The 26,922-nt window shown below is 36.9% G+C and overlaps 17 non-coding genes across 17 annotated transcripts; all 17 read right to left on the bottom strand.

Moving 5' to 3' along the window:
- Positions 1-1,152: 1,152 nt before the first annotated feature.
- On the bottom strand, positions 1,153-1,271 carry LOC136181406 (5S ribosomal RNA). Its single transcript, XR_010667754.1, has one exon. It is a non-coding gene; the product is annotated as a 5S ribosomal RNA (ribosomal RNA).
- Positions 1,272-2,670: 1,399 nt separating this feature from the next.
- Positions 2,671-2,789, bottom strand: LOC136182198 (5S ribosomal RNA). The gene has a single exon (XR_010668516.1). It is a non-coding gene; the product is annotated as a 5S ribosomal RNA (ribosomal RNA).
- Positions 2,790-4,188: 1,399 nt separating this feature from the next.
- On the bottom strand, positions 4,189-4,307 carry LOC136182197 (5S ribosomal RNA). The gene has a single exon (XR_010668515.1). It is a non-coding gene; the product is annotated as a 5S ribosomal RNA (ribosomal RNA).
- Positions 4,308-5,706: 1,399 nt separating this feature from the next.
- On the bottom strand, positions 5,707-5,825 carry LOC136182196 (5S ribosomal RNA). The gene has a single exon (XR_010668514.1). It is a non-coding gene; the product is annotated as a 5S ribosomal RNA (ribosomal RNA).
- A 1,399-nt stretch (positions 5,826-7,224) lies between these two features.
- On the bottom strand, positions 7,225-7,343 carry LOC136182195 (5S ribosomal RNA). The gene has a single exon (XR_010668513.1). It is a non-coding gene; the product is annotated as a 5S ribosomal RNA (ribosomal RNA).
- Positions 7,344-8,742: 1,399 nt separating this feature from the next.
- LOC136182194 (5S ribosomal RNA) lies at positions 8,743-8,861 on the bottom strand. The gene has a single exon (XR_010668512.1). It is a non-coding gene; the product is annotated as a 5S ribosomal RNA (ribosomal RNA).
- Positions 8,862-10,260: 1,399 nt separating this feature from the next.
- Positions 10,261-10,379, bottom strand: LOC136182193 (5S ribosomal RNA). The gene has a single exon (XR_010668511.1). It is a non-coding gene; the product is annotated as a 5S ribosomal RNA (ribosomal RNA).
- Positions 10,380-11,778: 1,399 nt separating this feature from the next.
- On the bottom strand, positions 11,779-11,897 carry LOC136182191 (5S ribosomal RNA). Its single transcript, XR_010668509.1, has one exon. It is a non-coding gene; the product is annotated as a 5S ribosomal RNA (ribosomal RNA).
- A 1,399-nt stretch (positions 11,898-13,296) lies between these two features.
- Positions 13,297-13,415, bottom strand: LOC136182190 (5S ribosomal RNA). The gene has a single exon (XR_010668508.1). It is a non-coding gene; the product is annotated as a 5S ribosomal RNA (ribosomal RNA).
- Positions 13,416-14,814: 1,399 nt separating this feature from the next.
- On the bottom strand, positions 14,815-14,933 carry LOC136182189 (5S ribosomal RNA). The gene has a single exon (XR_010668507.1). It is a non-coding gene; the product is annotated as a 5S ribosomal RNA (ribosomal RNA).
- Positions 14,934-16,332: 1,399 nt separating this feature from the next.
- LOC136182188 (5S ribosomal RNA) lies at positions 16,333-16,451 on the bottom strand. The gene has a single exon (XR_010668506.1). It is a non-coding gene; the product is annotated as a 5S ribosomal RNA (ribosomal RNA).
- Positions 16,452-17,850: 1,399 nt separating this feature from the next.
- LOC136181496 (5S ribosomal RNA) lies at positions 17,851-17,969 on the bottom strand. Its single transcript, XR_010667843.1, has one exon. It is a non-coding gene; the product is annotated as a 5S ribosomal RNA (ribosomal RNA).
- Positions 17,970-19,368: 1,399 nt separating this feature from the next.
- Positions 19,369-19,487, bottom strand: LOC136182187 (5S ribosomal RNA). The gene has a single exon (XR_010668505.1). It is a non-coding gene; the product is annotated as a 5S ribosomal RNA (ribosomal RNA).
- A 1,399-nt stretch (positions 19,488-20,886) lies between these two features.
- LOC136182186 (5S ribosomal RNA) lies at positions 20,887-21,005 on the bottom strand. Its single transcript, XR_010668504.1, has one exon. It is a non-coding gene; the product is annotated as a 5S ribosomal RNA (ribosomal RNA).
- A 1,399-nt stretch (positions 21,006-22,404) lies between these two features.
- Positions 22,405-22,523, bottom strand: LOC136181514 (5S ribosomal RNA). The gene has a single exon (XR_010667861.1). It is a non-coding gene; the product is annotated as a 5S ribosomal RNA (ribosomal RNA).
- A 1,405-nt stretch (positions 22,524-23,928) lies between these two features.
- LOC136181347 (5S ribosomal RNA) lies at positions 23,929-24,047 on the bottom strand. The gene has a single exon (XR_010667696.1). It is a non-coding gene; the product is annotated as a 5S ribosomal RNA (ribosomal RNA).
- Positions 24,048-25,470: 1,423 nt separating this feature from the next.
- LOC136181369 (5S ribosomal RNA) lies at positions 25,471-25,589 on the bottom strand. Its single transcript, XR_010667718.1, has one exon. It is a non-coding gene; the product is annotated as a 5S ribosomal RNA (ribosomal RNA).
- Positions 25,590-26,922: the final 1,333 nt, after the last annotated feature.

The following is a 26,922-nucleotide window of genomic DNA, read 5'->3' as shown; positions in this document are numbered from 1 at the left end:
ACGTCTGATAAACACATTGAACAAACCGATTCCGTGAAGATTAACTTCCCTCTTTCAAAACTGGCCTGGTTAGTACTTGGATGGGAGACCGCCTGGGAATCCCAGGTGCTGTAAGCTTTTAATACCTGCTTCAGCCAGCAGGGGACGCTGTAACCTCCTGCTATGCACTGCAGTTCTTTTTTTATTTGTCTATCATTGCTTCTACTTTCCTACAAAGTAGCTTACACTGAATTTTGATTGGGGATCATCTATAGCATATATAGGGACTGATTGTAATAATTATGAATTTTCATATAATTAGTAAGTGTTCCTTTGTGATTCCTAATGGAGGATTGTTTTTTTAATGATTAGTTACAATGGAGAATGTGAGGGGATCAAATATGTATGCCCCACAGGGTTATGATTTCTACATGAAACATTGCAATGGCTGATTTATTCATTTGTCATTCAAGATTACCTCAAAACAAGTAAGTGGTGATAAAAACATAATTTCGAGTTGTCCCTTGTATCTTAATCAATCACTGCTTAGGCTACTATAATAATCCTAAATCTTGTGTGCCTTAATGCAACATTTAAACTTATTTCTGCTGTTCACTGTTCACAAATTTGCAGGATTGAAAACCTTAATAAATCCACAGTAAAAGTGACGATGCGAAATGGTCAACTTCTGAAAAATCGTCAATTGATTGATAAGTAAGCATCACTTGTTTGCGGGTTTTTTTTAAATTCAATCTTAATAGTAATCATTTATAATAATTCCTGATTTGGTGTAAATGTTTATTATTGATGTGAAAACATTTATAATGATGGTGAATATTTCCAGTTGAATCAAATGTATAATATGGCTACCAGAGTGTTGTGGGGAAGTAAAGAGTAACCTAAGTACAAGTAATTAAAATATGTTAATGCAGTAGTCCTTACGTAAGTAGGCTACATGTACTTTTTGAATGTAAAACTGAACTTTGAAAACAGCCTCCAGAGAGCGTAATATGTATTAATACTCACTGAAAACATTGATGAAAATTGCAACAAAAAAAAAGAGGACAGACTGCCAAATAAAATCATGTTTCATTTTCCACTGGCCTGTTTCTCTCAGTCCTTTCTCCACTAGTGAGGCAACAGCGCCCTCTTCTGGCTAAAGGAGGTATTAAAAGCTTACAGCACCTGGTATTCCCAGGCGGTCTCCCATCCAAGTACTAACCAGGCCCGACCCTGCTTAGCTTCCGAGATCGGACGAGATCGGGCATGTTCAGGGTGGTATGGCCGTAAGCGAATGAACAGGTTGTTAAAGGGTTATTTATACATACTTAGGTTTAAAGTAACACCTCGCCAAAATTAGAGCAAGTGACTATGACCTAGTTGATTTTATTACTTTTCTACTCAAACGTGTGGGCCTATGGATAGACTTACACTTAATCTTACTAGATTCAGCAATACTTTGACGCTGGGAGTTAACTAAAGACTTGCAGCTTGTTTTTAAGACTTGTTTCACGACTTGCGGGCAAACTGAACGTTCAAACGTCTGATAAACACATTGAACAAACCGATTCCGTGAAGATTAACTTCCCTCTTTCAAAACTGGCCTGGTTAGTACTTGGATGGGAGACCGCCTGGGAATCCCAGGTGCTGTAAGCTTTTAATACCTGCTTCAGCCAGCAGGGGACGCTGTAACCTCCTGCTATGCACTGCAGTTCTTTTTTTATTTGTCTATCATTGCTTCTACTTTCCTACAAAGTAGCTTACACTGAATTTTGATTGGGGATCATCTATAGCATATATAGGGACTGATTGTAATAATTATGAATTTTCATATAATTAGTAAGTGTTCCTTTGTGATTCCTAATGGAGGATTGTTTTTTTAATGATTAGTTACAATGGAGAATGTGAGGGGATCAAATATGTATGCCCCACAGGGTTATGATTTCTACATGAAACATTGCAATGGCTGATTTATTCATTTGTCATTCAAGATTACCTCAAAACAAGTAAGTGGTGATAAAAACATAATTTCGAGTTGTCCCTTGTATCTTAATCAATCACTGCTTAGGCTACTATAATAATCCTAAATCTTGTGTGCCTTAATGCAACATTTAAACTTATTTCTGCTGTTCACTGTTCACAAGTTTGCAGGATTGAAAACCTTAATAAATCCACAGTAAAAGTGACGATGCGAAATGGTCAACTTCTGAAAAATCGTCAATTGATTGATAAGTAAGCATCACTTGTTTGCGGGTTTTTTTTAAATTCAATCTTAATAGTAATCATTTATAATAATTCCTGATTTGGTGTAAATGTTTATTATTGATGTGAAAACATTTATAATGATGGTGAATATTTCCAGTTGAATCAAATGTATAATATGGCTACCAGAGTGTTGTGGGGAAGTAAAGAGTAACCTAAGTACAAGTAATTAAAATATGTTAATGCAGTAGTCCTTACGTAAGTAGGCTACATGTACTTTTTGAATGTAAAACTGAACTTTGAAAACAGCCTCCAGAGAGCGTAATATGTATTAATACTCACTGAAAACATTGATGAAAATTGCAACAAAAAAAAAGAGGACAGACTGCCAAATAAAATCATGTTTCATTTTCCACTGGCCTGTTTCTCTCAGTCCTTTCTCCACTAGTGAGGCAACAGCGCCCTCTTCTGGCTAAAGGAGGTATTAAAAGCTTACAGCACCTGGTATTCCCAGGCGGTCTCCCATCCAAGTACTAACCAGGCCCGACCCTGCTTAGCTTCCGAGATCGGACGAGATCGGGCGTGTTCAGGGTGGTATGGCCGTAAGCGAATGAACAGGTTGTTAAAGGGTTATTTATACATACTTAGGTTTAAAGTAACACCTCGCCAAAATTAGAGCAAGTGACTATGACCTAGTTGATTTTATTACTTTTCTACTCAAACGTGTGGGCCTATGGATAGACTTACACTTAATCTTACTAGATTCAGCAATACTTTGACGCTGGGAGTTAACTAAAGACTTGCAGCTTGTTTTTAAGACTTGTTTCACGACTTGCGGGCAAACTGAACGTTCAAACGTCTGATAAACACATTGAACAAACCGATTCCGTGAAGATTAACTTCCCTCTTTCAAAACTGGCCTGGTTAGTACTTGGATGGGAGACCGCCTGGGAATCCCAGGTGCTGTAAGCTTTTAATACCTGCTTCAGCCAGCAGGGGACGCTGTAACCTCCTGCTATGCACTGCAGTTCTTTTTTTATTTGTCTATCATTGCTTCTACTTTCCTACAAAGTAGCTTACACTGAATTTTGATTGGGGATCATCTATAGCATATATAGGGACTGATTGTAATAATTATGAATTTTCATATAATTAGTAAGTGTTCCTTTGTGATTCCTAATGGAGGATTGTTTTTTTAATGATTAGTTACAATGGAGAATGTGAGGGGATCAAATATGTATGCCCCACAGGGTTATGATTTCTACATGAAACATTGCAATGGCTGATTTATTCATTTGTCATTCAAGATTACCTCAAAACAAGTAAGTGGTGATAAAAACATAATTTCGAGTTGTCCCTTGTATCTTAATCAATCACTGCTTAGGCTACTATAATAATCCTAAATCTTGTGTGCCTTAATGCAACATTTAAACTTATTTCTGCTGTTCACTGTTCACAAGTTTGCAGGATTGAAAACCTTAATAAATCCACAGTAAAAGTGACGATGCGAAATGGTCAACTTCTGAAAAATCGTCAATTGATTGATAAGTAAGCATCACTTGTTTGCGGGTTTTTTTTAAATTCAATCTTAATAGTAATCATTTATAATAATTCCTGATTTGGTGTAAATGTTTATTATTGATGTGAAAACATTTATAATGATGGTGAATATTTCCAGTTGAATCAAATGTATAATATGGCTACCAGAGTGTTGTGGGGAAGTAAAGAGTAACCTAAGTACAAGTAATTAAAATATGTTAATGCAGTAGTCCTTACGTAAGTAGGCTACATGTACTTTTTGAATGTAAAACTGAACTTTGAAAACAGCCTCCAGAGAGCGTAATATGTATTAATACTCACTGAAAACATTGATGAAAATTGCAACAAAAAAAAAGAGGACAGACTGCCAAATAAAATCATGTTTCATTTTCCACTGGCCTGTTTCTCTCAGTCCTTTCTCCACTAGTGAGGCAACAGCGCCCTCTTCTGGCTAAAGGAGGTATTAAAAGCTTACAGCACCTGGTATTCCCAGGCGGTCTCCCATCCAAGTACTAACCAGGCCCGACCCTGCTTAGCTTCCGAGATCGGACGAGATCGGGCGTGTTCAGGGTGGTATGGCCGTAAGCGAATGAACAGGTTGTTAAAGGGTTATTTATACATACTTAGGTTTAAAGTAACACCTCGCCAAAATTAGAGCAAGTGACTATGACCTAGTTGATTTTATTACTTTTCTACTCAAACGTGTGGGCCTATGGATAGACTTACACTTAATCTTACTAGATTCAGCAATACTTTGACGCTGGGAGTTAACTAAAGACTTGCAGCTTGTTTTTAAGACTTGTTTCACGACTTGCGGGCAAACTGAACGTTCAAACGTCTGATAAACACATTGAACAAACCGATTCCGTGAAGATTAACTTCCCTCTTTCAAAACTGGCCTGGTTAGTACTTGGATGGGAGACCGCCTGGGAATCCCAGGTGCTGTAAGCTTTTAATACCTGCTTCAGCCAGCAGGGGACGCTGTAACCTCCTGCTATGCACTGCAGTTCTTTTTTTATTTGTCTATCATTGCTTCTACTTTCCTACAAAGTAGCTTACACTGAATTTTGATTGGGGATCATCTATAGCATATATAGGGACTGATTGTAATAATTATGAATTTTCATATAATTAGTAAGTGTTCCTTTGTGATTCCTAATGGAGGATTGTTTTTTTAATGATTAGTTACAATGGAGAATGTGAGGGGATCAAATATGTATGCCCCACAGGGTTATGATTTCTACATGAAACATTGCAATGGCTGATTTATTCATTTGTCATTCAAGATTACCTCAAAACAAGTAAGTGGTGATAAAAACATAATTTCGAGTTGTCCCTTGTATCTTAATCAATCACTGCTTAGGCTACTATAATAATCCTAAATCTTGTGTGCCTTAATGCAACATTTAAACTTATTTCTGCTGTTCACTGTTCACAAGTTTGCAGGATTGAAAACCTTAATAAATCCACAGTAAAAGTGACGATGCGAAATGGTCAACTTCTGAAAAATCGTCAATTGATTGATAAGTAAGCATCACTTGTTTGCAGGTTTTTTTTAAATTCAATCTTAATAGTAATCATTTATAATAATTCCTGATTTGGTGTAAATGTTTATTATTGATGTGAAAACATTTATAATGATGGTGAATATTTCCAGTTGAATCAAATGTATAATATGGCTACCAGAGTGTTGTGGGGAAGTAAAGAGTAACCTAAGTACAAGTAATTAAAATATGTTAATGCAGTAGTCCTTACGTAAGTAGGCTACATGTACTTTTTGAATGTAAAACTGAACTTTGAAAACAGCCTCCAGAGAGCGTAATATGTATTAATACTCACTGAAAACATTGATGAAAATTGCAACAAAAAAAAAGAGGACAGACTGCCAAATAAAATCATGTTTCATTTTCCACTGGCCTGTTTCTCTCAGTCCTTTCTCCACTAGTGAGGCAACAGCGCCCTCTTCTGGCTAAAGGAGGTATTAAAAGCTTACAGCACCTGGTATTCCCAGGCGGTCTCCCATCCAAGTACTAACCAGGCCCGACCCTGCTTAGCTTCCGAGATCGGACGAGATCGGGCGTGTTCAGGGTGGTATGGCCGTAAGCGAATGAACAGGTTGTTAAAGGGTTATTTATACATACTTAGGTTTAAAGTAACACCTCGCCAAAATTAGAGCAAGTGACTATGACCTAGTTGATTTTATTACTTTTCTACTCAAACGTGTGGGCCTATGGATAGACTTACACTTAATCTTACTAGATTCAGCAATACTTTGACGCTGGGAGTTAACTAAAGACTTGCAGCTTGTTTTTAAGACTTGTTTCACGACTTGCGGGCAAACTGAACGTTCAAACGTCTGATAAACACATTGAACAAACCGATTCCGTGAAGATTAACTTCCCTCTTTCAAAACTGGCCTGGTTAGTACTTGGATGGGAGACCGCCTGGGAATCCCAGGTGCTGTAAGCTTTTAATACCTGCTTCAGCCAGCAGGGGACGCTGTAACCTCCTGCTATGCACTGCAGTTCTTTTTTTATTTGTCTATCATTGCTTCTACTTTCCTACAAAGTAGCTTACACTGAATTTTGATTGGGGATCATCTATAGCATATATAGGGACTGATTGTAATAATTATGAATTTTCATATAATTAGTAAGTGTTCCTTTGTGATTCCTAATGGAGGATTGTTTTTTTAATGATTAGTTACAATGGAGAATGTGAGGGGATCAAATATGTATGCCCCACAGGGTTATGATTTCTACATGAAACATTGCAATGGCTGATTTATTCATTTGTCATTCAAGATTACCTCAAAACAAGTAAGTGGTGATAAAAACATAATTTCGAGTTGTCCCTTGTATCTTAATCAATCACTGCTTAGGCTACTATAATAATCCTAAATCTTGTGTGCCTTAATGCAACATTTAAACTTATTTCTGCTGTTCACTGTTCACAAGTTTGCAGGATTGAAAACCTTAATAAATCCACAGTAAAAGTGACGATGCGAAATGGTCAACTTCTGAAAAATCGTCAATTGATTGATAAGTAAGCATCACTTGTTTGCAGGTTTTTTTTAAATTCAATCTTAATAGTAATCATTTATAATAATTCCTGATTTGGTGTAAATGTTTATTATTGATGTGAAAACATTTATAATGATGGTGAATATTTCCAGTTGAATCAAATGTATAATATGGCTACCAGAGTGTTGTGGGGAAGTAAAGAGTAACCTAAGTACAAGTAATTAAAATATGTTAATGCAGTAGTCCTTACGTAAGTAGGCTACATGTACTTTTTGAATGTAAAACTGAACTTTGAAAACAGCCTCCAGAGAGCGTAATATGTATTAATACTCACTGAAAACATTGATGAAAATTGCAACAAAAAAAAAGAGGACAGACTGCCAAATAAAATCATGTTTCATTTTCCACTGGCCTGTTTCTCTCAGTCCTTTCTCCACTAGTGAGGCAACAGCGCCCTCTTCTGGCTAAAGGAGGTATTAAAAGCTTACAGCACCTGGTATTCCCAGGCGGTCTCCCATCCAAGTACTAACCAGGCCCGACCCTGCTTAGCTTCCGAGATCGGACGAGATCGGGCGTGTTCAGGGTGGTATGGCCGTAAGCGAATGAACAGGTTGTTAAAGGGTTATTTATACATACTTAGGTTTAAAGTAACACCTCGCCAAAATTAGAGCAAGTGACTATGACCTAGTTGATTTTATTACTTTTCTACTCAAACGTGTGGGCCTATGGATAGACTTACACTTAATCTTACTAGATTCAGCAATACTTTGACGCTGGGAGTTAACTAAAGACTTGCAGCTTGTTTTTAAGACTTGTTTCACGACTTGCGGGCAAACTGAACGTTCAAACGTCTGATAAACACATTGAACAAACCGATTCCGTGAAGATTAATTTCCCTCTTTCAAAACTGGCCTGGTTAGTACTTGGATGGGAGACCGCCTGGGAATCCCAGGTGCTGTAAGCTTTTAATACCTGCTTCAGCCAGCAGGGGACGCTGTAACCTCCTGCTATGCACTGCAGTTCTTTTTTTATTTGTCTATCATTGCTTCTACTTTCCTACAAAGTAGCTTACACTGAATTTTGATTGGGGATCATCTATAGCATATATAGGGACTGATTGTAATAATTATGAATTTTCATATAATTAGTAAGTGTTCCTTTGTGATTCCTAATGGAGGATTGTTTTTTTAATGATTAGTTACAATGGAGAATGTGAGGGGATCAAATATGTATGCCCCACAGGGTTATGATTTCTACATGAAACATTGCAATGGCTGATTTATTCATTTGTCATTCAAGATTACCTCAAAACAAGTAAGTGGTGATAAAAACATAATTTCGAGTTGTCCCTTGTATCTTAATCAATCACTGCTTAGGCTACTATAATAATCCTAAATCTTGTGTGCCTTAATGCAACATTTAAACTTATTTCTGCTGTTCACTGTTCACAAGTTTGCAGGATTGAAAACCTTAATAAATCCACAGTAAAAGTGACGATGCGAAATGGTCAACTTCTGAAAAATCGTCAATTGATTGATAAGTAAGCATCACTTGTTTGCAGGTTTTTTTTAAATTCAATCTTAATAGTAATCATTTATAATAATTCCTGATTTGGTGTAAATGTTTATTATTGATGTGAAAACATTTATAATGATGGTGAATATTTCCAGTTGAATCAAATGTATAATATGGCTACCAGAGTGTTGTGGGGAAGTAAAGAGTAACCTAAGTACAAGTAATTAAAATATGTTAATGCAGTAGTCCTTACGTAAGTAGGCTACATGTACTTTTTGAATGTAAAACTGAACTTTGAAAACAGCCTCCAGAGAGCGTAATATGTATTAATACTCACTGAAAACATTGATGAAAATTGCAACAAAAAAAAAGAGGACAGACTGCCAAATAAAATCATGTTTCATTTTCCACTGGCCTGTTTCTCTCAGTCCTTTCTCCACTAGTGAGGCAACAGCGCCCTCTTCTGGCTAAAGGAGGTATTAAAAGCTTACAGCACCTGGTATTCCCAGGCGGTCTCCCATCCAAGTACTAACCAGGCCCGACCCTGCTTAGCTTCCGAGATCGGACGAGATCGGGCGTGTTCAGGGTGGTATGGCCGTAAGCGAGTGAACAGGTTGTTAAAGGGTTATTTATACATACTTAGGTTTAAAGTAACACCTCGCCAAAATTAGAGCAAGTGACTATGACCTAGTTGATTTTATTACTTTTCTACTCAAACGTGTGGGCCTATGGATAGACTTACACTTAATCTTACTAGATTCAGCAATACTTTGACGCTGGGAGTTAACTAAAGACTTGCAGCTTGTTTTTAAGACTTGTTTCACGACTTGCGGGCAAACTGAACGTTCAAACGTCTGATAAACACATTGAACAAACCGATTCCGTGAAGATTAACTTCCCTCTTTCAAAACTGGCCTGGTTAGTACTTGGATGGGAGACCGCCTGGGAATCCCAGGTGCTGTAAGCTTTTAATACCTGCTTCAGCCAGCAGGGGACGCTGTAACCTCCTGCTATGCACTGCAGTTCTTTTTTTATTTGTCTATCATTGCTTCTACTTTCCTACAAAGTAGCTTACACTGAATTTTGATTGGGGATCATCTATAGCATATATAGGGACTGATTGTAATAATTATGAATTTTCATATAATTAGTAAGTGTTCCTTTGTGATTCCTAATGGAGGATTGTTTTTTTAATGATTAGTTACAATGGAGAATGTGAGGGGATCAAATATGTATGCCCCACAGGGTTATGATTTCTACATGAAACATTGCAATGGCTGATTTATTCATTTGTCATTCAAGATTACCTCAAAACAAGTAAGTGGTGATAAAAACATAATTTCGAGTTGTCCCTTGTATCTTAATCAATCACTGCTTAGGCTACTATAATAATCCTAAATCTTGTGTGCCTTAATGCAACATTTAAACTTATTTCTGCTGTTCACTGTTCACAAGTTTGCAGGATTGAAAACCTTAATAAATCCACAGTAAAAGTGACGATGCGAAATGGTCAACTTCTGAAAAATCGTCAATTGATTGATAAGTAAGCATCACTTGTTTGCAGGTTTTTTTTAAATTCAATCTTAATAGTAATCATTTATAATAATTCCTGATTTGGTGTAAATGTTTATTATTGATGTGAAAACATTTATAATGATGGTGAATATTTCCAGTTGAATCAAATGTATAATATGGCTACCAGAGTGTTGTGGGGAAGTAAAGAGTAACCTAAGTACAAGTAATTAAAATATGTTAATGCAGTAGTCCTTACGTAAGTAGGCTACATGTACTTTTTGAATGTAAAACTGAACTTTGAAAACAGCCTCCAGAGAGCGTAATATGTATTAATACTCACTGAAAACATTGATGAAAATTGCAACAAAAAAAAAGAGGACAGACTGCCAAATAAAATCATGTTTCATTTTCCACTGGCCTGTTTCTCTCAGTCCTTTCTCCACTAGTGAGGCAACAGCGCCCTCTTCTGGCTAAAGGAGGTATTAAAAGCTTACAGCACCTGGTATTCCCAGGCGGTCTCCCATCCAAGTACTAACCAGGCCCGACCCTGCTTAGCTTCCGAGATCGGACGAGATCGGGCGTGTTCAGGGTGGTATGGCCGTAAGCGAGTGAACAGGTTGTTAAAGGGTTATTTATACATACTTAGGTTTAAAGTAACACCTCGCCAAAATTAGAGCAAGTGACTATGACCTAGTTGATTTTATTACTTTTCTACTCAAACGTGTGGGCCTATGGATAGACTTACACTTAATCTTACTAGATTCAGCAATACTTTGACGCTGGGAGTTAACTAAAGACTTGCAGCTTGTTTTTAAGACTTGTTTCACGACTTGCGGGCAAACTGAACGTTCAAACGTCTGATAAACACATTGAACAAACCGATTCCGTGAAGATTAACTTCCCTCTTTCAAAACTGGCCTGGTTAGTACTTGGATGGGAGACCGCCTGGGAATCCCAGGTGCTGTAAGCTTTTAATACCTGCTTCAGCCAGCAGGGGACGCTGTAACCTCCTGCTATGCACTGCAGTTCTTTTTTTATTTGTCTATCATTGCTTCTACTTTCCTACAAAGTAGCTTACACTGAATTTTGATTGGGGATCATCTATAGCATATATAGGGACTGATTGTAATAATTATGAATTTTCATATAATTAGTAAGTGTTCCTTTGTGATTCCTAATGGAGGATTGTTTTTTTAATGATTAGTTACAATGGAGAATGTGAGGGGATCAAATATGTATGCCCCACAGGGTTATGATTTCTACATGAAACATTGCAATGGCTGATTTATTCATTTGTCATTCAAGATTACCTCAAAACAAGTAAGTGGTGATAAAAACATAATTTCGAGTTGTCCCTTGTATCTTAATCAATCACTGCTTAGGCTACTATAATAATCCTAAATCTTGTGTGCCTTAATGCAACATTTAAACTTATTTCTGCTGTTCACTGTTCACAAGTTTGCAGGATTGAAAACCTTAATAAATCCACAGTAAAAGTGACGATGCGAAATGGTCAACTTCTGAAAAATCGTCAATTGATTGATAAGTAAGCATCACTTGTTTGCAGGTTTTTTTTAAATTCAATCTTAATAGTAATCATTTATAATAATTCCTGATTTGGTGTAAATGTTTATTATTGATGTGAAAACATTTATAATGATGGTGAATATTTCCAGTTGAATCAAATGTATAATATGGCTACCAGAGTGTTGTGGGGAAGTAAAGAGTAACCTAAGTACAAGTAATTAAAATATGTTAATGCAGTAGTCCTTACGTAAGTAGGCTACATGTACTTTTTGAATGTAAAACTGAACTTTGAAAACAGCCTCCAGAGAGCGTAATATGTATTAATACTCACTGAAAACATTGATGAAAATTGCAACAAAAAAAAAGAGGACAGACTGCCAAATAAAATCATGTTTCATTTTCCACTGGCCTGTTTCTCTCAGTCCTTTCTCCACTAGTGAGGCAACAGCGCCCTCTTCTGGCTAAAGGAGGTATTAAAAGCTTACAGCACCTGGTATTCCCAGGCGGTCTCCCATCCAAGTACTAACCAGGCCCGACCCTGCTTAGCTTCCGAGATCGGACGAGATCGGGCGTGTTCAGGGTGGTATGGCCGTAAGCGAGTGAACAGGTTGTTAAAGGGTTATTTATACATACTTAGGTTTAAAGTAACACCTCGCCAAAATTAGAGCAAGTGACTATGACCTAGTTGATTTTATTACTTTTCTACTCAAACGTGTGGGCCTATGGATAGACTTACACTTAATCTTACTAGATTCAGCAATACTTTGACGCTGGGAGTTAACTAAAGACTTGCAGCTTGTTTTTAAGACTTGTTTCACGACTTGCGGGCAAACTGAACGTTCAAACGTCTGATAAACACATTGAACAAACCGATTCCGTGAAGATTAACTTCCCTCTTTCAAAACTGGCCTGGTTAGTACTTGGATGGGAGACCGCCTGGGAATCCCAGGTGCTGTAAGCTTTTAATACCTGCTTCAGCCAGCAGGGGACGCTGTAACCTCCTGCTATGCACTGCAGTTCTTTTTTTATTTGTCTATCATTGCTTCTACTTTCCTACAAAGTAGCTTACACTGAATTTTGATTGGGGATCATCTATAGCATATATAGGGACTGATTGTAATAATTATGAATTTTCATATAATTAGTAAGTGTTCCTTTGTGATTCCTAATGGAGGATTGTTTTTTTAATGATTAGTTACAATGGAGAATGTGAGGGGATCAAATATGTATGCCCCACAGGGTTATGATTTCTACATGAAACATTGCAATGGCTGATTTATTCATTTGTCATTCAAGATTACCTCAAAACAAGTAAGTGGTGATAAAAACATAATTTCGAGTTGTCCCTTGTATCTTAATCAATCACTGCTTAGGCTACTATAATAATCCTAAATCTTGTGTGCCTTAATGCAACATTTAAACTTATTTCTGCTGTTCACTGTTCACAAGTTTGCAGGATTGAAAACCTTAATAAATCCACAGTAAAAGTGACGATGCGAAATGGTCAACTTCTGAAAAATCGTCAATTGATTGATAAGTAAGCATCACTTGTTTGCAGGTTTTTTTTAAATTCAATCTTAATAGTAATCATTTATAATAATTCCTGATTTGGTGTAAATGTTTATTATTGATGTGAAAACATTTATAATGATGGTGAATATTTCCAGTTGAATCAAATGTATAATATGGCTACCAGAGTGTTGTGGGGAAGTAAAGAGTAACCTAAGTACAAGTAATTAAAATATGTTAATGCAGTAGTCCTTACGTAAGTAGGCTACATGTACTTTTTGAATGTAAAACTGAACTTTGAAAACAGCCTCCAGAGAGCGTAATATGTATTAATACTCACTGAAAACATTGATGAAAATTGCAACAAAAAAAAAGAGGACAGACTGCCAAATAAAATCATGTTTCATTTTCCACTGGCCTGTTTCTCTCAGTCCTTTCTCCACTAGTGAGGCAACAGCGCCCTCTTCTGGCTAAAGGAGGTATTAAAAGCTTACAGCACCTGGTATTCCCAGGCGGTCTCCCATCCAAGTACTAACCAGGCCCGACCCTGCTTAGCTTCCGAGATCGGACGAGATCGGGCGTGTTCAGGGTGGTATGGCCGTAAGCGAGTGAACAGGTTGTTAAAGGGTTATTTATACATACTTAGGTTTAAAGTAACACCTCGCCAAAATTAGAGCAAGTGACTATGACCTAGTTGATTTTATTACTTTTCTACTCAAACGTGTGGGCCTATGGATAGACTTACACTTAATCTTACTAGATTCAGCAATACTTTGACGCTGGGAGTTAACTAAAGACTTGCAGCTTGTTTTTAAGACTTGTTTCACGACTTGCGGGCAAACTGAACGTTCAAACGTCTGATAAACACATTGAACAAACCGATTCCGTGAAGATTAACTTCCCTCTTTCAAAACTGGCCTGGTTAGTACTTGGATGGGAGACCGCCTGGGAATCCCAGGTGCTGTAAGCTTTTAATACCTGCTTCAGCCAGCAGGGGACGCTGTAACCTCCTGCTATGCACTGCAGTTCTTTTTTTATTTGTCTATCATTGCTTCTACTTTCCTACAAAGTAGCTTACACTGAATTTTGATTGGGGATCATCTATAGCATATATAGGGACTGATTGTAATAATTATGAATTTTCATATAATTAGTAAGTGTTCCTTTGTGATTCCTAATGGAGGATTGTTTTTTTAATGATTAGTTACAATGGAGAATGTGAGGGGATCAAATATGTATGCCCCACAGGGTTATGATTTCTACATGAAACATTGCAATGGCTGATTTATTCATTTGTCATTCAAGATTACCTCAAAACAAGTAAGTGGTGATAAAAACATAATTTCGAGTTGTCCCTTGTATCTTAATCAATCACTGCTTAGGCTACTATAATAATCCTAAATCTTGTGTGCCTTAATGCAACATTTAAACTTATTTCTGCTGTTCACTGTTCACAAGTTTGCAGGATTGAAAACCTTAATAAATCCACAGTAAAAGTGACGATGCGAAATGGTCAACTTCTGAAAAATCGTCAATTGATTGATAAGTAAGCATCACTTGTTTGCAGGTTTTTTTTAAATTCAATCTTAATAGTAATCATTTATAATAATTCCTGATTTGGTGTAAATGTTTATTATTGATGTGAAAACATTTATAATGATGGTGAATATTTCCAGTTGAATCAAATGTATAATATGGCTACCAGAGTGTTGTGGGGAAGTAAAGAGTAACCTAAGTACAAGTAATTAAAATATGTTAATGCAGTAGTCCTTACGTAAGTAGGCTACATGTACTTTTTGAATGTAAAACTGAACTTTGAAAACAGCCTCCAGAGAGCGTAATATGTATTAATACTCACTGAAAACATTGATGAAAATTGCAACAAAAAAAAAGAGGACAGACTGCCAAATAAAATCATGTTTCATTTTCCACTGGCCTGTTTCTCTCAGTCCTTTCTCCACTAGTGAGGCAACAGCGCCCTCTTCTGGCTAAAGGAGGTATTAAAAGCTTACAGCACCTGGTATTCCCAGGCGGTCTCCCATCCAAGTACTAACCAGGCCCGACCCTGCTTAGCTTCCGAGATCGGACGAGATCGGGCGTGTTCAGGGTGGTATGGCCGTAAGCGAGTGAACAGGTTGTTAAAGGGTTATTTATACATACTTAGGTTTAAAGTAACACCTCGCCAAAATTAGAGCAAGTGACTATGACCTAGTTGATTTTATTACTTTTCTACTCAAACGTGTGGGCCTATGGATAGACTTACACTTAATCTTACTAGATTCAGCAATACTTTGACGCTGGGAGTTAACTAAAGACTTGCAGCTTGTTTTTAAGACTTGTTTCACGACTTGCGGGCAAACTGAACGTTCAAACGTCTGATAAACACATTGAACAAACCGATTCCGTGAAGATTAACTTCCCTCTTTCAAAACTGGCCTGGTTAGTACTTGGATGGGAGACCGCCTGGGAATCCCAGGTGCTGTAAGCTTTTAATACCTGCTTCAGCCAGCAGGGGACGCTGTAACCTCCTGCTATGCACTGCAGTTCTTTTTTTATTTGTCTATCATTGCTTCTACTTTCCTACAAAGTAGCTTACACTGAATTTTGATTGGGGATCATCTATAGCATATATAGGGACTGATTGTAATAATTATGAATTTTCATATAATTAGTAAGTGTTCCTTTGTGATTCCTAATGGAGGATTGTTTTTTTAATGATTAGTTACAATGGAGAATGTGAGGGGATCAAATATGTATGCCCCACAGGGTTATGATTTCTACATGAAACATTGCAATGGCTGATTTATTCATTTGTCATTCAAGATTACCTCAAAACAAGTAAGTGGTGATAAAAACATAATTTCGAGTTGTCCCTTGTATCTTAATCAATCACTGCTTAGGCTACTATAATAATCCTAAATCTTGTGTGCCTTAATGCAACATTTAAACTTATTTCTGCTGTTCACTGTTCACAAGTTTGCAGGATTGAAAACCTTAATAAATCCACAGTAAAAGTGACGATGCGAAATGGTCAACTTCTGAAAAATCGTCAATTGATTGATAAGTAAGCATCACTTGTTTGCAGGTTTTTTTTAAATTCAATCTTAATAGTAATCATTTATAATAATTCCTGATTTGGTGTAAATGTTTATTATTGATGTGAAAACATTTATAATGATGGTGAATATTTCCAGTTGAATCAAATGTATAATATGGCTACCAGAGTGTTGTGGGGAAGTAAAGAGTAACCTAAGTACAAGTAATTAAAATATGTTAATGCAGTAGTCCTTACGTAAGTAGGCTACATGTACTTTTTGAATGTAAAACTGAACTTTGAAAACAGCCTCCAGAGAGCGTAATATGTATTAATACTCACTGAAAACATTGATGAAAATTGCAACAAAAAAAAAGAGGACAGACTGCCAAATAAAATCATGTTTCATTTTCCACTGGCCTGTTTCTCTCAGTCCTTTCTCCACTAGTGAGGCAACAGCGCCCTCTTCTGGCTAAAGGAGGTATTAAAAGCTTACAGCACCTGGTATTCCCAGGCGGTCTCCCATCCAAGTACTAACCAGGCCCGACCCTGCTTAGCTTCCGAGATCGGACGAGATCGGGCGTGTTCAGGGTGGTATGGCCGTAAGCGAGTGAACAGGTTGTTAAAGGGTTATTTATACATACTTAGGTTTAAAGTAACACCTCGCCAAAATTAGAGCAAGTGACTATGACCTAGTTGATTTTATTACTTTTCTACTCAAACGTGTGGGCCTATGGATAGACTTACACTTAATCTTACTAGATTCAGCAATACTTTGACGCTGGGAGTTAACTAAAGACTTGCAGCTTGTTTTTAAGACTTGTTTCACGACTTGCGGGCAAACTGAACGTTCAAACGTCTGATAAACACATTGAACAAACCGATTCCGTGAAGATTAACTTCCCTCTTTCAAAACTGGCCTGGTTAGTACTTGGATGGGAGACCGCCTGGGAATCCCAGGTGCTGTAAGCTTTTAATACCTGCTTCAGCCAGCAGGGGACGCTGTAACCTCCTGCTATGCACTGCAGTTCTTTTTTTATTTGTCTATCATTGCTTCTACTTTCCTACAAAGTAGCTTACACTGAATTTTGATTGGGGATCATCTATAGCATATATAGGGACTGATTGTAATAATTATGAATTTTCATATAATTAGTAAGTGTTCCTTTGTGATTCCTAATGGAGGATTGTTTTTTTAATGATTAGTTACAATGGAGAATGTGAGGGGATCAAATATGTATGCCCCACAGGGTTATGATTTCTACATGAAACATTGCAATGGCTGATTTATTCATTTGTCATTCAAGATTACCTCAAAACAAGTAAGTGGTGATAAAAACATAATTTCGAGTTGTCCCTTGTATCTTAATCAATCACTGCTTAGGCTACTATAATAATCCTAAATCTTGTGTGCCTTAATGCAACATTTAAACTTATTTCTGCTGTTCACTGTTCACAAGTTTGCAGGATTGAAAACCTTAATAAATCCACAGTAAAAGTGACGATGCGAAATGGTCAACTTCTGAAAAATCGTCAATTGATTGATAAGTAAGCATCACTTGTTTGCAGGTTTTTTTTAAATTCAATCTTAATAGTAATCATTTATAATAATTCCTGATTTGGTGTAAATGTTTATTATTGATGTGAAAACATTTATAATGATGGTGAATATTTCCAGTTGAATCAAATGTATAATATGGCTACCAGAGTGTTGTGGGGAAGTAAAGAGTAACCTAAGTACAAGTAATTAAAATATGTTAATGCAGTAGTCCTTACGTAAGTAGGCTACATGTACTTTTTGAATGTAAAACTGAACTTTGAAAACAGCCTCCAGAGAGCGTAATATGTATTAATACTCACTGAAAACATTGATGAAAATTGCAACAAAAAAAAAGAGGACAGACTGCCAAATAAAATCATGTTTCATTTTCCACTGGCCTGTTTCTCTCAGTCCTTTCTCCACTAGTGAGGCAACAGCGCCCTCTTCTGGCTAAAGGAGGTATTAAAAGCTTACAGCACCTGGTATTCCCAGGCGGTCTCCCATCCAAGTACTAACCAGGCCCGACCCTGCTTAGCTTCCGAGATCGGACGAGATCGGGCGTGTTCAGGGTGGTATGGCCGTAAGTGAATGAACAGGTTGTTAAAGGGTTATTTATACATACTTAGGTTTAAAGTAACACCTCGCCAAAATTAGAGCAAGTGACTATGACCTAGTTGATTTTATTACTTTTCTACTCAAACGTGTGGGCCTATGGATAGACTTACACTTAATCTTACTAGATTCAGCAATACTTTGACGCTGGGAGTTAACTAAAGACTTGCAGCTTGTTTTTAAGACTTGTTTCACGACTTGCGGGCAAACTGAACGTTCAAACGTCTGATAAACACATTGAACAAACCGATTCCGTGAAGATTAACTTCCCTCTTTCAAAACTGGCCTGGTTAGTACTTGGATGGGAGACCGCCTGGGAATCCCAGGTGCTGTAAGCTTTTAATACCTGCTTCAGCCAGCAGGGGACGCTGTAACCTCCTGCTATGCACTGCAGTTCTTTTTTTATTTGTCTATCATTGCTTCTACTTTCCTACAAAGTAGCTTACACTGAATTTTGATTGGGGATCATCTATAGCATATATAGGGACTGATTGTAATAATTATGAATTTTCATATAATTAGTAAGTGTTCCTTTGTGATTCCTAATGGAGGATTGTTTTTTTAATGATTAGTTACAATGGAGAATGTGAGGGGATCAAATATGTATGCCCCACAGGGTTATGATTTCTACATGAAACATTGCAATGGCTGATTTATTCATTTGTCATTCAAGATTACCTCAAAACAAGTAAGTGGTGATAAAAACATAATTTCGAGTTGTCCCTTGTATCTTAATCAATCACTGCTTAGGCTACTATAATAATCCTAAATCTTGTGTGCCTTAATGCAACATTTAAACTTATTTCTGCTGTTCACTGTTCACAAGTTTGCAGGATTGAAAACCTTAATAAATCCACAGTAAAAGTGACGATGCGAAATGGTCAACTTCTGAAAAATCGTCAATTGATTGATAAGTAAGCATCACTTGTTTGCAGGTTTTTTTTAAATTCAATCTTAATAGTAATCATTTATAATAATTCCTGATTTGGTGTAAATGTTTATTATTGATGTGAAAACATTTATAATGATGGTGAATATTTCCAGTTGAATCAAATGTATAATATGGCTACCAGAGTGTTGTGGGGAAGTAAAGAGTAACCTAAGTACAAGTAATTAAAATATGTTAATGCAGTAGTCCTTACGTAAGTAGGCTACATGTACTTTTTGAATGTAAAACTGAACTTTGAAAACAGCCTCCAGAGAGCGTAATATGTATTAATACTCACTGAAAACATTGATGAAAATTGCAACAAAAAAAAAGAGGACAGACTGCCAAATAAAATCATGTTTCATTTTCCACTGGCCTGTTTCTCTCAGTCCTTTCTCCACTAGTGAGGCAACAGCGCCCTCTTCTGGCTAAAGGAGGTATTAAAAGCTTACAGCACCTGGTATTCCCAGGCGGTCTCCCATCCAAGTACTAACCAGGCCCGACCCTGCTTAGCTTCCGAGATCGGACGAGATCGGGCGTGTTCAGGGTGGTATGGCCGTAAGCGAATGAACAGGTTGTTAAAGGGTTATTTATACATACTTAGGTTTAAAGTAACACCTCGCCAAAATTAGAGCAAGTGACTATGACCTAGTTGATTTTATTACTTTTCTACTCAAACGTGTGGGCCTATGGATAGACTTACACTTAATCTTACTAGATTCAGCAATACTTTGACGCTGGGAGTTAACTAAAGACTTGCAGCTTGTTTTTAAGACTTGTTTCACGACTTGCGGGCAAACTGAACGTTCAAACGTCTGATAAACACATTGAACAAACCGATTCCGTGAAGATTAACTTCCCTCTTTCAAAACTGGCCTGGTTAGTACTTGGATGGGAGACCGCCTGGGAATCCCAGGTGCTGTAAGCTTTTAATACCTGCTTCAGCCAGCAGGGGACGCTGTAACCTCCTGCTATGCACTGCAGTTCTTTTTTTATTTGTCTATCATTGCTTCTACTTTCCTACAAAGTAGCTTACACTGAATTTTGATTGGGGATCATCTATAGCATATATAGGGACTGATTGTAATAATTATGAATTTTCATATAATTAGTAAGTGTTCCTTTGTGATTCCTAATGGAGGATTGTTTTTTTAATGATTAGTTACAATGGAGAATGTGAGGGGATCAAATATGTATGCCCCACAGGGTTATGATTTCTACATGAAACATTGCAATGGCTGATTTATTCATTTGTCATTCAAGATTACCTCAAAACAAGTAAGTGGTGATAAAAACATAATTTCGAGTTGTCCCTTGTATCTTAATCAATCACTGCTTAGGCTACTATAATAATCCTAAATCTTGTGTGCCTTAATGCAACATTTAAACTTATTTCTGCTGTTCACTGTTCACAAGTTTGCAGGATTGAAAACCTTAATAAATCCACAGTAAAAGTGACGATGCGAAATGGTCAACTTCTGAAAAATCGTCAATTGATTGATAAGTAAGCATCACTTGTTTGCAGGTTTTTTTTAAATTCAATCTTAATAGTAATCATTTATAATAATTCCTGATTTGGTGTAAATGTTTATTATTGATGTGAAAACATTTATAATGATGGTGAATATTTCCAGTTGAATCAAATGTATAATATGGCTACCAGAGTGTTGTGGGGAAGTAAAGAGTAACCTAAGTACAAGTAATTAAAATATGTTAATGCAGTAGTCCTTACGTAAGTAGGCTACATGTACTTTTTGAATGTAAAACTGAACTTTGAAAACAGCCTCCAGAGAGCGTAATATGTATTAATACTCACTGAAAACATTGATGAAAATTGCAACAAAAAAAAAGAGGACAGACTGCCAAATAAAATCATGTTTCATTTTCCACTGGCCTGTTTCTCTCAGTCCTTTCTCCACTAGTGAGGCAACAGCGCCCTCTTCTGGCTAAAGGAGGTATTAAAAGCTTACAGCACCTGGTATTCCCAGGCGGTCTCCCATCCAAGTACTAACCAGGCCCGACCCTGCTTAGCTTCCGAGATCGGACGAGATCGGGCGTGTTCAGGGTGGTATGGCCGTAAGCGAAAGAACAGGTTGTTAAAGGGTTATTTATACATACTTAGGTTTAAAGTAACACCTCGCCAAAATTAGAGCAAGTGACTATGACCTAGTTGATTTTATTACTTTTCTACTCAAACGTGTGGGCCTATGGATAGACTTACACTTAATCTTACTAGATTCAGCAATACTTTGACGCTGGGAGTTAACTAAAGACTTGCAGCTTGTTTTTAAGACTTGTTTCACGACTTGCGGGCAAACTGAACGTTCAAACGTCTGATAAACACATTGAACAAACCGATTCCGTGAAGATTAACTTCCCTCTTTCAAAACTGGCCTGGTTAGTACTTGGATGGGAGACCGCCTGGGAATCCCAGGTGCTGTAAGCTTTTAATACCTGCTTCAGCCAGCAGGGGACGCTGTAACCTCCTGCTATGCACTGCAGTTCTTTTTTTATTTGTCTATCATTGCTTCTACTTTCCTACAAAGTAGCTTACACTGAATTTTGATTGGGGATCATCTATAGCATATATAGGGACTGATTGTAATAATTATGAATTTTCATATAATTAGTAAGTGTTCCTTTGTGATTCCTAATGGAGGATTGTTTTTTTAATGATTAGTTACAATGGAGAATGTGAGGGGATCAAATATGTATGCCCCACAGGGTTATGATTTCTACATGAAACATTGCAATGGCTGATTTATTCATTTGTCATTCAAGATTACCTCAAAACAAGTAAGTGGTGATAAAAACATAATTTCGAGTTGTCCCTTGTATCTTAATCAATCACTGCTTAGGCTACTATAATAATCCTAAATCTTGTGTGCCTTAATGCAACATTTAAACTTATTTCTGCTGTTCACTGTTCACAAGTTTGCAGGATTGAAAACCTTAATAAATCCACAGTAAAAGTGACGATGCGAAATGGTCAACTTCTGAAAAATCGTCAATTGATTGATAAGTAAGCATCACTTGTTTGCAGGTTTTTTTTAAATTCAATCTTAATAGTAATCATTTATAATAATTCCTGATTTGGTGTAAATGTTTATTATTGATGTGAAAACATTTATAATGATGGTGAATATTTCCAGTTGAATCAAATGTATAATATGGCTACCAGAGTGTTGTGGGGAAGTAAAGAGTAACCTAAGTACAAGTAATTAAAATATGTTAATGCAGTAGTCCTTACGTAAGTAGGCTACATGTACTTTTTGAATGTAAAACTGAACTTTGAAAACAGCCTCCAGAGAGCGTAATATGTATTAATACTCACTGAAAACATTGATGAAAATTGCAACAAAAAAAAAGAGGACAGACTGCCAAATAAAATCATGTTTCATTTTCCACTGGCCTGTTTCTCTCAGTCCTTTCTCCACTAGTGAGGCAACAGCGCCCTCTTCTGGCTAAAGGAGGTATTAAAAGCTTACAGCACCTGGTATTCCCAGGCGGTCTCCCATCCAAGTACTAACCAGGCCCGACCCTGCTTAGCGTCCGAGATCGGACGAGATCGGGCGTGTTCAGGGTGGTATGGCCGTAAGCGAATGAACAGGTTGTTAAAGGGTTATTTATACATACTTAGGTTTAAAGTAACACCTCGCCAAAATTAGAGCAAGTGACTATGACCTAGTTGATTTTATTACTTTTCTACTCAAACGTGTGGGCCTATGGATAGACTTACACTTAATCTTACTAGATTCAGCAATACTTTGACGCTGGGAGTTAACTAAAGACTTGCAGCTTGTTTTTAAGACTTGTTTCACGACTTGCGGGCAAACTGAACGTTCAAACGTCTGATAAACACATTGAACAAACCGATTCCGTGAAGATTAACTTCCCTCTTTCAAAACTGGCCTGGTTAGTACTTGGATGGGAGACCGCCTGGGAATCCCAGGTGCTGTAAGCTTTTAATACCTGCTTCAGCCAGCAGGGGACGCTGTAACCTCCTGCTATGCACTGCAGTTCTTTTTTTATTTGTCTATCATTGCTTCTACTTTCCTACAAAGTAGCTTACACTGAATTTTGATTGGGGATCATCTATAGCATATATAGGGACTGATTGTAATAATTATGAATTTTCATATAATTAGTAAGTGTTCCTTTGTGATTCCTAATGGAGGATTGTTTTTTTAATGATTAGTTACAATGGAGAATGTGAGGGGATCAAATATGTATGCCCCACAGGGTTATGATTTCTACATGAAACATTGCAATGGCTGATTTATTCATTTGTCATTCAAGATTACCTCAAAACAAGTAAGTGGTGATAAAAACATAATTTCGAGTTGTCCCTTGTATCTTAATCAATCACTGCTTAGGCTACTATAATAATCCTAAATCTTGTGTGCCTTAATGCAACATTTAAACTTATTTCTGCTGTTCACTGTTCACAAGTTTGCAGGATTGAAAACCTTAATAAATCCACAGTAAAAGTGACGATGCGAAATGGTAAACTTCTGAAAAATCGTCAATTGATTGATAAGTAAGCATCACTTGTTTGCAGGTTTTTTTTAAATTCAATCTTAATAGTAATCATTTATAATAATTCCTGATTTGGTGTAAATGTTTATTATTGATGTGAAAACATTTATAATGATGGTGAATATTTCCAGTTGAATCAAATGTATAATATGGCTACCAGAGTGTTGTGGGGAAGTAAAGAGTAACCTAAGTACAAGTAATTAAAATATGTTAATGCAGTAGTCCTTACTTAAGTAGGCTACATGTACTTTTTGAATGTAAAACTGAACTTTGAAAACAGCCTCCAGAGAGCGTAATATGTATTAATACTCACTGAAAACATTGATGAAAATTGCAACAACAAAAAAAAAAGAGAGGACAGACTGCCAAATAAAATCATGTTTCATTTTCCACTGGCCTGTTTCTCTCAGTCCTTTCTCCACTAGTGAGGCAACAGCGCCCTCTTCTGGCTAAAGGAGGTATTAAAAGCTTACAGCACCTGGTATTCCCAGGCGGTCTCCCATCCAAGTACTAACCAGGCCCGACCCTGCTTAGCTTCCGAGATCTGACGAGATCGGGCGTGTTCAGGGTGGTATGGCCGTAAGCGAATGAACAGGTTGTTAAAGGGTTATTTATACATACTTAGGTTTAAAGTAACACCTCGCCAAAATTAGAGCAAGTGACTATGACCTAGTTGATTTTATTACTTTTCTACTCAAACGTGTGGGCCTATGGATAGACTTACACTTAATCTTACTAGATTCAGCAATACTTTGACGCTGGGAGTTAACTAAAGACTTGCAGCTTGTTTTTAAGACTTGTTTCACGACTTGCGGGCAAACTGAACGTTCAAACGTCTGATAAACACATTGAACAAACCGATTCCGTGAAGATTAACTTCCCTCTTTCAAAACTGGCATGGTTAGTACTTGGATGGGAGACCGCCTGGGAATCCCAGGTGCTGTAAGCTTTTAATACCTGCTTCAGCCAGCAGGGGGCGCTGTAACCTCCTGCTATGCACTGCAGTTCTTTTTTTATTTGTCTATCATTGCTTCTACTTTCCTACAAAGTAGCTTACACTGAATTTTGATTGGGGATCATCTATAGCATATATAGGGACTGATTGTAATAATTATGAATTTTCATATAATTAGTAAGTGTTCCTTTGTGATTCCTAATGGAGGATTGTTTTTTTTAATGATTAGTTACAATGGAGAATGTGAGGGGATCAAATATGTATGCCCCACAGGGTTATGATTTCTACATGAAACATTGCAATGGCTGATTTATTCATTTGTCATTCAAGATTACCTCAAAACAAGTAAGTGGTGATAAAAACATAATTTCGAGTTGTCCCTTATATCTTAATCAATCACTGCTTAGGCTACTATAATAATCCTAAATCTTGTGTGCCTTAATGCAACATTTAAACTTATTTCTGCTGTTCACTGTTCACAAGTTTGCAGTATTGAAAACCTTAATAAATCCACAGTAAAAGTGACGATGCAAAATGGTCAACTTCTGAAAAATCGTCAATTGATTCTGAAAAAATATTGATTGATAAGTAAGCATCACTTGTTTGCAGGTTTTTTTTAAATTCAATCTTAATAGTAATCATTTATAATAATTCCTGATTTGGTGTAAATGTTTATTATTGATGTGAAAACATTTATAATGATGGTGAATATTTCCAGTTGAATCAAATGTATAATATGGCTACCAGAGTGTTGTGGGGAAGTAAAGAGTAACCTAAGTACAAGTAATTAAAATATGTTAATGCAGTAGTCCTTACTTAAGTAGGCTACATGTACTTTTTGAATGTAAAACTGAACTTTGAAAACAGCCTCCAGAGAGCGTAATATGTATTAATACTCACTGAAAACATTGATGAAAATTGCAACAACAAAAAAAAAAGAGAGGACAGACTGCCAAATAAAATCATGTTTCATTTTCCACTGGCCTGTTTCTCTCAGTCCTTTCTCCACTAGTGAGGCAACAGTGCCCTCTTCTGGCTAAAGGAGGTATTAAACGCTTACAGCACCTGGTATTCCCAGGCGGTCTCCCATCCAAGTACTAACCAGGCCCGACCCTGCTTAGCTTCCGAGATCGGACGAGATCGGGCGTGTTCAGGGTGGTATGGCCGTAAGCGAATGAACAGGTTGTTAAAGGGTTATTTATACATACTTAGGTTTAAAGTAACACCTCGCCAAAATTAGAGCAAGTGACTATGACCTAGTTGATTTTATTACTTTTCTACTCAAACGTGTGGGCCTATGGATAGACTTACACTTAATCTTACTAGATTCAGCAATACTTTGACGCTGGGAGTTAACTAAAGACTTGCAGCTTGTTTTTAAGACTTGTTTCACGACTTGCGGGCAAACTGAACGTTCAAACGTCTGATAAACACATTGAACAAACCGATTCCGTGAAGATTAACTTCCCTCTTTCAAAACTGGCCTGGTTAGTACTTGGATGGGAGACCGCCTGGGAATCCCAGGTGCTGTAAGCTTTTAATACCTGCTTCAGCCAGCAGGGGGCGCTGTAACCTCCTGCTATGCACTGCAGTTCTTTTTTTATTTGTCTATCATTGCTTCTACTTTCCTACAAAGTAGCTTACACTGAATTTTGATTGGGGATCATCTATAGCATATATAGGGACTGATTGTAATAATTATGAATTTTCATATAATTAGTAAGTGTTCCTTTGTGATTCCTAATGGAGGATTGTTTTTTTTAATGATTAGTTACAATGGAGAATGTGAGGGGATCAAATATGTATGCCCCACAGGGTTATGATTTCTACATGAAACATTGCAATGGCTGATTTATTCATTTGTCATTCAAGATTACCTCAAAACAAGTAAGTGGTGATAAAAACATAATTTCGAGTTGTCCCTTATATCTTAATCAATCACTGCTTAGGCTACTATAATAATCCTAAATCTTGTGTGCCTTAATGCAACATTTAAACTTATTTCTGCTGTTCACTGTTCACAAGTTTGCAGTATTGAAAACCTTAATAAATCCACAATAAAAGTGACGATGCAAAATGGTCAACTTCTGAAAAATTGTCAATTGATTCTGAAAAAATATTGATTGATAAGTAAGCATCACTTGTTTGCAGGTTTTTTTTAAATTCAATCTTAATAGTAATCATTTATAATAATTCCTGATTTGGTGTAAATGTTTATTATTGATGTGAAAACATTTATAATGATGGTGAATATTTCCAGTTGAATCAAATGTATAATATGGCTACCAGAGTGTTGTGGGGAAGTAAAGAGTAACCTAAGTACAAGTAATTAAAATATGTTAATGCAGTAGTCCTTACGTAAGTAGGCTACATGTACTTTTTGAATGTAAAACTGAACTTTGAAAACAGCCTCCAGAGAGCGTAATATGTATTAATACTCACTGAAAACATTGATGAAAATTGCAACAAAAAAAAAGAGGACAGACTGCCAAATAAAATCATGTT

Source organism: Labrus bergylta, chromosome 13 (assembly GCF_963930695.1).
Source record: "Labrus bergylta chromosome 13, fLabBer1.1, whole genome shotgun sequence".
NCBI lineage: Eukaryota > Metazoa > Chordata > Actinopteri > Labriformes > Labridae > Labrus > Labrus bergylta.
The sequence above is the reverse complement of the archived record's forward strand: the minus strand, read 5'-3'. Positions and strand labels throughout refer to the sequence as shown.